Raw genomic sequence first — 11,933 nt, 5'->3', positions numbered from 1 at the left:
TTCCTTTGATTATTAAACTCCCACGCCTGCTGTTTGGAGCAGTGGACCTTTATGTGAGGAAGAAAATGGTCTCCCTTCAAGCAGTACCAAATTAAACATACCCCTAACCAGACTGTGAAATTGAGCAATTCAAAATAATTTCCAGCGCGTTGGTGCAGCCCATACTCAGAGTAAAAAAGTTTTCTCATAGATAGGACTGCCCAAGCTCTAAAGCCCAGGTGACGTAACTGACACTTCCCCCCCCCGACTGTCTTCATTAAGTCGAACCGATTCAGTTTTTACTTCACTTCAGTTTCCACTTCAGCCGCAGGAGTTGCCGTAAAACCCTCTAGGCATCCGTGTTGAACCGGCCACCATTTATAGCCTCGCGGTGACAGGCAATCTTATTATGAGATTTAAACTTTACCTCGGCTAGATTGGAGGATCAACACGCGCTCCTGTCGCAGTTATTCTCCGCAGTTTCCCAACTGATAACACACCTACTCTGCCTACCTACACGGCTCCTTTTATTGTGGTTAAACGCTGGTGTCAGCTCTCGGTGTAATAGAGAGAGAAAAAAGAGAGAGGGAAAAAAAAAGCCAAGCCAGGCTCCGGGTCTCTTCAGCATACATAAGGGCGAGCAATGAGAGGAGCTCAGCCTTGAATTAAATCACTCTCCGCTAAATGGATCTTTGAGACTCACCCTTGGCGCAGGCAGCTGCTGCTTTGCGCGTCTTTAAACCGAAACAGAAATCTGGATTTTTCTTTTATTATTTTCATTTTTGTACTATCTGCCAGAAACATCTCCCGTCTCTTTGAATATGTCTTGTGTTCGCGGTGAGATACAGTAAGCAGACAGCTTTGTATCGGGAAGAGGCTCTTGCTCTGCGATCGTTAAGCAGGTAAGCTGTTACACTATTACACTGTTGCCCGATTTTGCACTTTAATTTCGCAGACTTTACAGAGCTCGCATTGCACTTGACACTTGTGTTTTCTATTAAGGAGCAGTGGTTTTAGTATTTGAGTTTTGTTCAGCTGTTGTGCACATGCCATGCAGATAACATAACTCATATTACTAAGTGAATACAGAGCTTTCAAAATGCACCGTTTAACTTGGAAAACAGCACGCTACCGTCGGTGCATTTTGCATTTGCTTCTTTAAGATCTTAGCACATTGACGGGCACTGAAACGGGACATGGGGGCACTTTTTGGTCTGGGCTGCGATTCGTGTTACGAATTACGGTAGCTGCATTAAGTTCCTTGTTCTCCTGCCTCTTCTTCTTCTCCTTTTTTGTAAGTTATTTTCTTCATTAACTAAAAAAACGCAACACACGCGCGCATTTGCTCTGCACGCATTCAGTCTGCTACAGCTCCAGTCAAAGTGAAGTGGATACTTTGCAACTGTAAACCACCAGTAATACTGTCCGCTGGAGATGTCGCTTCAGCACCACGGACAGTTCCTCCACGACTCTACATAACCACTTTATTTTACACAAAGATACTGCTGTTACTTGACTTTACACCTTGCTGTAGAGAGGGCTAGCTGTTGCTTTGTCAAATGAACACATTAAGCAAACACATATAGTGCGCATAGAAAACACACACACACACACATACACACACACACATGTGCTCTCGACTGCACCTCTTCTGCTTCCTACATCTCCAGGCCAACACACCCTACACAAAAGTGACAAAATGACATCTAGTCTCAGTAATGTACATGTACAATTCACAAGCCACTATTAAGGGAGGTCATGACATGGTTAAGGCAACTTAAAAGCCCAATCTTAAATGATTAGTGCATTGCATGACCTGAACATACAGTACTATGTTGTTATTACACAGTCTGGTCCTTAGTGTAGCCCTGTTCAGTCTCACACAGATTAGCTGAGGATTTTGTTGCGTCTCTGCCATCTGTCTGGGAAATGCAATCTATATACTGCATTCTAGACGTGTTTATTCATTTGAATTGCCCAAGGCTTCATAGGGATTGATTTCTCTCTTTTTTAATTCAGCAAAGACCTAATTTTCAAATAAATTCAGCCAGCTCTGAAGTGTTTTGCACAAATAAGCATATGTAGTCTGCGGAATAGTGGTTTGAAAATGCAGAAACAATGCCAGGTTTAATATAAACTACGCCTGCGGTCACACAACGACCAAAGAAATTAGAAGCTATAGATATGATTCTGTGGTTTTCCACTGTGCACGTAGGTGTAGGAATGCTGTATCATTCCTCTGCTGGTTAAATAAGGTGCTACAGTCCTAGTGGTATTTAGAGCCTGGGAAGCATTTAAGATATTAAGCTTAAACAATCTTTCCAATGCCACCAAAACTGCGGGCAATGTATTGATTGTCAATGTTCGCTCTCATTCCAATAATTTCATTAAGATGATCAGACCCAGCTTAGCCCTTACCATCAGTGTGAACAAGTGTCTTACTTCTTGAAGATTTTTTTATGGCAGGAGTTAGGAGTGTTTCAAAACATCTTAGTTTTGCTGCTGTTGCTAAAGCTATCTCTCGCATTAGCCTTCATATCTCTCTTTTCCTGTCCCCGTCTCCCTTATCTTGATTATGCAGCTGTATGATTGAGTCAGCTATTTTGTATGCAAGTTGCCTTAGCTTGGTTCTTTTTGGAGGAGAGAGAAAGAGAGAGATCGTGCTGAGGATACTGAGAGAGACTTACAGCTTCTCATGGCGATGAGGAGTAGAAAAGACGAGGCTGCCCTGTTCGATAAATTGCTGTTTGAGAGAAAGACAGATATCCTAGGGGGACAGTGGTTTTGGAAATGTGACCAACCTTTCTAAATGAAAATGGCAGTGCGCATTAGTTTTCCACAGCTGTCTACTGTAGACAGCATGAACTAGGCATCCAAAAGTCTTTGTTACCAAGTTATCCTGATACAAAACAATTTCATTCATCTGAGAAAGACTGTAAAACCAGCTAGCACTGTACCCTGAATGCACACATAGGGATAGGTGACAAATTTATGGAAAACTCTGAACCCTTGACCTCTGCAGTAAAAGGATCCAGTGCCTTTATTATAACGTAGGGGGCATGCTGCTGGCATGGTAAGATGAAACATTTCTTTCATAGCTCTATTCACAAAGTTCAAGGGGTTACTGAGTGGTTTAATGAGTATAAATAATGAATCATGTATTATTGTCGACACATTCACGAATTTAGTTCCCATCTATACACCCACGGAAGATTTTGGACGGACACGTCAGACGGTGCTCTCATTAACATTATTAAAAGACCAAATGAGGGGATGCTTTTTGAAAGAATGGTGTTTGCTTCCACTAGTAGAGTTGTAGTGAGTCAGAGAGTCAGTGCCAAGGTGCACCGGAGCCCTTTTTGCTTTACATGGTGACGCAACACCCTACTAAAACAGTGTATTCTTTCCTACAATTTGTCCCCTTCTGTAAATACAGTAGTAGTAGCATTATAGACAATTGTACAAAAAGAAGCGTTTTTAAAAAGTCATTTTTTCTGCTATAATCTCAGAAAATTCTTAGCAATTTGAAACTTTTACAGTATATCATTGGCAGTTATGGCTTCTTGCATGTTCTGATACTTTCTATGGCAATTTAGGGGCTAAAAGGACATAAAATGTTCTTTTCCCCCTTCCTTTATTGCTGATCCTACTTATGGTATTAAACTGGCAATATGTCTGTCCCCTGTCTATATGTCTCAGCTTTAAAGCCAAATAGTGCAATTTCCAAAGAGAAAGATAGAGAAAAACTGCAAAACGTTTCATGTGCTGTGCATTTTTTTTTTCTTTTCACACTGATGTCATGTTCTGAAAAAGTTACCCAGGCTTTGCCAACTGTATGTTCAGGCAGCGATGCTCTGGTTGTATGGTTAACAATGTGTAAAGTGTAATCAAAGGGGCCAGGCAGGGTTTGTAGACAAAGCTGTGAAACATATGGTTCAACAGCATGGCACATTTCAGTTCCACGGCTCTCCGCAACCGTTAGGCTCAAACTGAAACTTCCTGTGCTGTGAATAGTGTTTGCCATTTTTACAAGAGCTGTTGCACCACCTCAATCTGCAGTATCCCATGTGATACTCAGGTGGGCTTGTTTTCCTCTGTGGTGAAGAATGGCAGGATCATGAAATTAGTCACAGAGGGAAGACAAACGAAAGGAAGACAAAAACTGTGTTCAAAGTAATGAACAGGTAAAACCCCACATGCACAGTACAGTCATACTGGATCTAAAAAAAAAACAATTTCTGCTTTTTTACATCTGATACTGTTATATTACAGAATTATTTTTCAGTGTTATTAGCCATTTATATGATAGATAGATAGATATTTTTCCAGTGGCAAAACTTTTGAAAGGTTGTTGACGGTGAAGGACAAGACCATAAATGACACTGTCAAAGCTATGCCTTAGGACAACAGACATTGGGAAATGTTGGCAATTGGTTGAGGAATTTTCAATGTCTAACGAAGGCTGTAACAAGCAGATAAGGTTGAAAATACAGAAGAAAAAAAAACCTGAACAAACAAACAAACAAACAAAAAAACTGCTGTACCTTCAAATGCAGCTGCCCTTGGGCACCTTTTATTTAGTCAATGCAAAATAAGGGTGCACCTTTGTGGAGACAGTATCTTCTAGAAGTCATGCAAAACCATTAGCAAACTTCACCTTGAATCAGCACCTCATGAGTCATTAACTGCACATTCACAGAGCCGTGGCCCAGTCTCCTCTCCGGAAAGAATGTATTTGAGTTTACTCAGGGGACGCTACTGAAAGTGGCAGCAATGGCCCTTTGGATTCCAGGCATGTTTCAAGGGGAAAAAAATATGGCAGGTTTAACCATTATCTCTCCTATCTCTTCAACCTTTTATTTTCTTATATGCTGATTACAGTTTAGCAGGAAATGAGATGACTGCTATTTATGGGGATTTTTACATATTCCCTGAAAAACTGATCAGCCCACGGCGCTACGGATATGTAAATGAAAAGACAGCTGCATACAAGCAAGTAGGAATCAGTTACTGTACCACTGATAGATTGTGGGGATCAACCCAAAGATGTAGGGATTCACTTGAGGGTGTGAATGAGTTATAATTAATTTAGGCGTGCACTAAAATTAATCCATCAGAGAATGCCAGAAACATTTCTGTGTAGTTTCCTCAACCACCTGCTGGCTGCCTTGTGATAGACAAAACCTTTAGTAAACAAGGATCCTGAAATGGCAGAGTGAGGCAAATTGAACATTGCTGTTCACTTTCTGTCTTCTATGCAAAAGAATTAGATCCTAGTATGCGAAACAACGCATATCTGCAGGCAACTGCACCGCTTGAATATCCTGCACATGAGAGCCCATTAAAAGCGGCATGTCTGTTTCATTTCTAAATGCAGGATTTCGTATTTCAGAGGACTGATCACTGTCAATTAATGTTTTTTGTAACACCTTGTGACCTTTTACGTTGTAGATAAAGTGCAGGGAGACAGGTTGAGAAATGTTCCACTAAAGAAGAATTTGTAGACACATTGTACACAGACATAGAGGTATCTATATATATGATTGGCTGCTGTATCTCAGTGAGGTATGCTACATATTTCCTCTGTGCATTGTGTGCAACACAGCACAAACAAAGAGATTATACATGGCATAAAAATAACTTTATTAATGAAACAGAGTATGTTTTTCTTACTTTTAGACAAAAGGCACATGACAGCACAATAATATATACTTTATAGATTTGCTTAGCTATATTTATTTTTAAAAAAGAGTGGTAAAGGTAGCTTTGTTTCTCCATTTCTTGATAATTCAATTTGTCCTAATGCCAGGAAAGATTGAAAACAAAATATGATCTTGTTACTTTGCAAAAAGGCTTTTGTTTTTGTAATATAGTCTGGCAAAGAGTTGATAAATAAATAAGTGAATGTGACAGTTAGACAGTTTAGTGCATATCAAAAACAAGACAAGGATAATATATTGCAGCTTAATGATGGAAAGGATGAATCATAGCGCTGTTATTTGTACAAACCAGCTGCAGATGCACTTGTTTAAACATGTGCTGCTCTTACCTGCTCAGTCAAAGCAAGCTAATATACCAAAGTTCATCAGACTGGGTGTAAATGTACCACCAGGTGTGAATTAACAATGGTGACATAATGACATATTTTTCCTTTATGGAATGTAGCTGAACACCTGCAGTTGAAATGCTGTTGCAAAGTACAAGATGAATTAGAGTTTAAAAACACCTTAAGAATCATTAAAATGACCGATACTCCATTCACTGGCCATTATTTTAATGACAGACCAAAAAAGGTCCTTGTACGCTACTCCATTACACAGAAAGGGGCATATATGTACAAAGCACACAAACATAATCTCTGTCACTGGGAAGTCAGGACACCAGTCACATTAATTGCTTCCTTGGGGAAATATAAAAAGCAAGGAGCTGCTCTGTAAAATCTAAGACTTTCTAAGACCACCGAATAAGAAAATATATTTAAGGTTGTGTGCAGTCAGTCAATTGAAGCCATTTATACTGCAGACTTGATTTCCTGTGATCTGCTTCAAGCCATACAACTTCTGTTTAGATAATTAAATTCGATTTCTGTGCAGTTGCAAATAGTGCTCAAAGACACCTCTGATTAGATCAGTGATTGGTAATGCAGCATGATTAGGCAGTTTGCAGTTTCCTATCAATTATGAAATTTAAACCAACAGGCCTTTAAAGACGACAGATGCTCAGTGAATAAAGCCACTCCCACATGCTAACATGAAAGCAAATGCTGTTTATCAAAAAGTGAGGAAATTCTTAAAAGTTTAATGGGTGCCAAAAGTCACATCATGATAATCAAAACATGGCCCTCCTCTCGATGAATGTTAAGCAACTCTGGTCTGAGCTTGTAAACAGCTTAAGTAGTACACTAATGATGCACTTGAGGTAATTAACCTGTTCAATGGCTTCTACGAGCATGAAACGCTAAATGTGTTGTCTCTTTTTATTTACTTTTTTATTGTGGGCAGCATTTAAATGTGCGGGCCTGGCTTATAAATACGTTTTTTTTTTTTTTTTTTATTTCAACACTTTTTATTAAAACATTTAAGTTACCAGTTTATTCCAGCATATACCAGTATATAATGTTTATATTTTTCATTTTTTAAATTCTTTTGATGATTGAATTACCATATTTTTTCCAACCCAAGCAATGCAGTTAATTCCTAAGAACATTTCTATGTAAATACATAACAGTAAGGACCTCCTCATGCAGAATATGATAGCAAGGAAATTAAGGTGGGAACAGTCATTTATAAGTGCTTCATTTTATCATAATAAAATAAAAACAAAACTCTTCTAAAATGAGCCTTTTAGTTGTAGGCAGGTCAAAGAGGAAACTGTGCCTCCTTTACAGTTTCTGCAAACTATTTCAAACCTTCAGAAAAGTAATGTAAAACGAGAACAGAGTTAAAAATAACACACGCAATTATGCTCCAACTGTCCTTCACATTTCAAAAACAAACTGAAGGACCTGCGCTGCTGAGAATCAACTCATAATGTTGTATAATGTCTCCACTTTTTAACTGAAAGCGCCAGTGGTCGAGTTGTTTTCCCTCTGTACCCCCAATTGGCCCTGGCCAGCTGAACAAACATTTCTGTAAGTGAACAATTATCTGAAGTGAAGCCTATAAGACAAGGAGCAATCAGGTGATCAGACTCATCTACACTTTGATGTTGTGTGAAGGTCATTTCTTATTCTTTCTCCAGCACTACAGCCAAACACACTGGCTGTAGTAGAAATGTCTGATGGATGATTTGAGCAAGTCAATTGCTTCCCATTGAGCCAACCCAGTAAAAGCCATGCTGGGGACATATTGCAATTCTTGTGAGTGCTTGATGAGTGATGGGCAACCCCCACAAACATCCAGCTGACCCAGATAACAAGGTTATCTTGGTCACGATCAAACAGTGTTATAGGAATTCAAGGACTGTGACTGAACTTCTGAGCTGCTAAAATTATTTCTAGTTATTTGGATAACTATTCTTACCACTTCCCTTAAAAGGTCACCTGAAGGTGAAATGTTAATATAAACAAAACAGAATGCACATTATTTGAGTCACCTATGGCAACCGGCATTCCTTAAAGGTTTACTGCAAACTAAGAAGCACAATTCTCTGTCGTTTAAGAGCGTAGGGCAGATGGACCTCAGACTGATATTATATACACTTTAGAGAAAAACGTATCTTTTCCTTGTCAGCCTCTCTCTACAAGACAAATCTAAAAGACATTTGTTTTCTTCTTTCATTTTAGAACAAATAAGCTTTTATTGCACTTGCAGTAATAGAAGTACTGAGTTAACTCAAGTAATATTATGGTCACTTCAGCGTAGTTTCCTCTGCTCAGCCAAGCAAGCAGTGAAACAGGCACTTGTACACACTGATGGAAGAAACAGAGCAACCACATGTAAGAGCAAAGATGAATAATAATTATGATTAGATAAATAAAATTAGGGAATCAGGTAATTAAATGAAGAACCCCTAGAATGGAGATTTAATTGGAGGGGGTCTAACTCTAACAGTGCAGTGGCTTTAAGGTTTTGAATTTGCTTAATTGAAGCGAATCATCAGATAAACAACTATGAAATATGCATATATATAAAAACATTAATGTTCTTTATGTTTTCTTAAAGTTGCGATTTTCAACACCACTGCATTTATGTAACAATTGTGGTTACTTTATTTTGCATGGACAATTTACAGTGAATTTAAATACACCCGTATGTAGCTCTACCTTATTGAGCTACTAGATGCCATAAAAGCGTCATTAAAAATTTATCTATCAGTAGTTCTCATTTAGCTGGGTGCTGCTAATTTACTTAAGTAAAGGATATGAACATTCACCTCTCGAGTGTTTTCCTGCAGATATACTATGAGAGATACACTGTGGCTTCCAAATTTAATTCTCATTCATAATGAAGAATAATTTCACAAAGTGATTGCAAGTGACAATTTCCACTTCCTGCCATAACAGGCTCTTGACTCAGTGTGCGGCTGTTGTAACAGAAGGCTTTTTATCTCAAAACAATCCCAGCATCTGTTTTTCTATTAAAATTCTGTATTCTTGCCTTTTCAAAGGTGGTAGAAAAAGAAAACTTAAACTTCTTTCTTTTTATTTTCAGGACATTTAACAGACACTTAACAAAGTACTATCTAAAAAAAACATTGTTTAAGAGAAGCTGAGGTATTCACAAACCATCAGTCCCTAACTTTAGTTCCAAGGGACCAGTTAGTTTTCAGTATCACAAAGGATCTACAAAGATTAACTGCACCAAATGATAAGATGGCTGCTTTAAAGACCAGCTGGGAAGAGCAGGTTTTAAACAATAGGGCCACTGACTCATCAATAATTTCATCAACCATATGTCTAGCTTTTGCAATCTGTGAGTGACCTTGTTGGCTGTAATGTAGAGATCAAAGGTCAGTTCATGAGAAAAATAATTAAGCAAAATGTCTTTGATAGCTACTGATATGCAAAGTGTGCAATATCCCAGATTTCCTCAGATACAGCTACACCTACATCTGTACTTAAACACCTTTAAGCACTTTTGTCTTGTGCATACCATTCATACTGCAGGCTTGGAAATAGTTTTGCTCACCTGAGCATGCCCTGTCATGATTCAAGAGTGTGATATGTTCCAAACAAGCTGTGCAATGTCACGGATCGCTTGGTTCCCTATTAGATCATACAGTAATTCTTGACAGGCTTGAATAGAGTTAGTTCATTTTTAAACTGCAATCCTGTATAAATCTACAGATTGTCACAGAGAAAGTGAAGATAGGACACCGTTACCATAGAAACTGATTCCAAACTTGGAGCAAACATACTAGCATCTACTTATAAAAATGTGCCAGTATTCACACCATTAGCAGGCCACAGTGTACCATAACACTCATACTGGAGAGCATTGCCACATACTTGACTTACTGTTCATTGACACTATCATAAGGCTTTAATGTGATGCAAATTATTCAAAGATCCTGATTTCTACACAGTCATCTCAGTGAAGTCTTGAATAGGCCTTGGTGTAAGTGCTCTAAACAATGACTTCCATAAAGGACCTCAAAACATCTAACATTTTAAATTAATTAAAGCTCATACAGCTTTGTAAAGAATCCCATTTAATCACTTATGTTTGTATCTTTATGGCTAATCAAACAATGCAGTTGCTCTGCTTTACAGAGTAGGTTGATTGCAAAGCAAGAAATAAAGGCAGAACAGTGGGCTAACTGAACCAAGCCACATCAACGGACCAAAAAAAAGAAAAAGAATCTCTATATTCAGTGTGCCCAGAGCAATGAAGTCAGTGTTGTACTGTGCCAAGATTTTAGAGTGCTGTTACCAAATACTACAGATCATGATTCAGATAGGATGCAAGATCTTTCTTGGCAGCTTCCTTGCTGCTTACAGCAGCAAATCAGAAACATATCAATATTTACCTAGATAACTGCCATGCTCAGAACTCAATTCTCTGAACAACAGCCAGATGAACAACACCTTGTGAATATAAGTTATTTCTCTCAACAGCTAATGAAATCACAGACAAATACCTTGGTAGCATGAACATTTTTGCAAACATACTTTTTTAATGATTATTATCTAGGTCGACAGCTGGCAAGAAAAGTGGTCCATCCCCAGCTGCAGAGCATCAATCTGACGCTCCACCTGTTGTCTTCTCACTCACGCCCTCCATTGCTCATTAAACAGTGCTGCCTTTCAGGCCGAATCAGCTCAGACTGGTGATCACCCACTGTGAGACTAGAACACAGAGAGAGAAAGGATCTGGGTGCCAGATTGTCAGACCTGTGAGGTGTTATTCCTCAAATAAATATGGAGATTATGTGTAAAGCCTGTGTGCCAATTATGCTTTCCCACTTCTTTAGCAAGATCATTTGGAATCTGTGTAAAGCTATGCACAATGATTAAAATGCACAGTTAGGGTCTATAGAGCATGACCGCAGGACATGCTGTTAAAATGAGCCTTTAGTCAACAGCAGTTGACATTAATAGACTGTGTTTCTGTACAGCTTCTGTTGGTGTCTCAACAAGCCAATTCACTGGGGCAGTGAGTGTTTTGTATGACTGTCCTTTGTAGTAGGCTTGCATAATGTGAGCAGGGCTTCACCATTAAGGTGCTTCTCCATATGCAAACTTTAAAAAGATCCGGATTGAGCCCAAGCTCTGGGTTTAGGTCAGTCTGTCGACGTGGATCACATGAAGGAGCTGGGCAGTCAACATAACTGACCCTGCAAAATCTTTTCCTGTGTGGTAGGATACTGAACAATTAAGGGATTTTACCACATATTTGGGCATTGCTTATTCAAAAGTGTGTCATGTTTTTCTACCATTGCAGCCCTGAGACATGGTTAGTGGCGTGCCTAGGGTTAGCTTTCCAAAAAATGTATAACTGACATATTTACCAAAGTCACAAAAATTGTATTTAAGTTTAAGTTCTGTTCTCCGTGTTCATATGTGGACTCAAAAACCCGATTAAATATGAATGAAGAACTGTTATCATATATGTGATTTTTAAAAATTAAATAGCACTAACAATTTCAACCAACTGGACTTTCAATCAGTATCTTTTGATTGTTCTCATTTTAAAAAGTGACTTTATTGAATGTTTACACTAGCCATTAACAAACAATCTGTTAACTTGTGCTAAGTTGGCTGGAGATAAAAATAGACCAGATTCAGTTCTGAAAAATACAGCTAATGCAGATGTGCTTTAACACTACATTCTTCCCTGTGGCCAGCAGGGGGAGACTGTAGTTGTAAAAAGAAGTATAAATACTATGGAAAAATTACCTTTTGGTCACTTGACTTAAAACCTTAGTATACCTTCCTGATGAATTTGTAACCTCAATTGTTAGTTCGATGCCTTAACCAACAGAATATGATGTTACTTTTTTAAAAAGACCTA

At 38.6% G+C, this 11,933-nt stretch overlaps 1 protein-coding gene across 1 annotated transcript in view; it reads left to right on the top strand.

Moving 5' to 3' along the window:
• The first annotated feature begins 300 nt into the window (after positions 1 to 300).
• Positions 301 to 11,933, top strand: part of elfn1a (extracellular leucine-rich repeat and fibronectin type III domain containing 1a) — an 84,192-nt gene continuing 72,559 nt past the window's right edge. The window contains exon 1 of the mRNA XM_084925486.1: positions 301 to 881. The gene's annotated coding sequence lies outside the window, so the exon portion shown is untranslated. The remainder of the gene's footprint in view (positions 882 to 11,933) is intronic.

The sequence above is a fragment of the Perissodus microlepis genome, chromosome 4, assembly GCF_051167445.1.
Source record: "Perissodus microlepis isolate ML-2025 ecotype Zambia chromosome 4, ASM5116744v1, whole genome shotgun sequence".
NCBI classification, from domain to species: domain Eukaryota; kingdom Metazoa; phylum Chordata; class Actinopteri; order Cichliformes; family Cichlidae; genus Perissodus; species Perissodus microlepis.
This window is presented reverse-complemented; position numbering and strand designations above follow the sequence as displayed.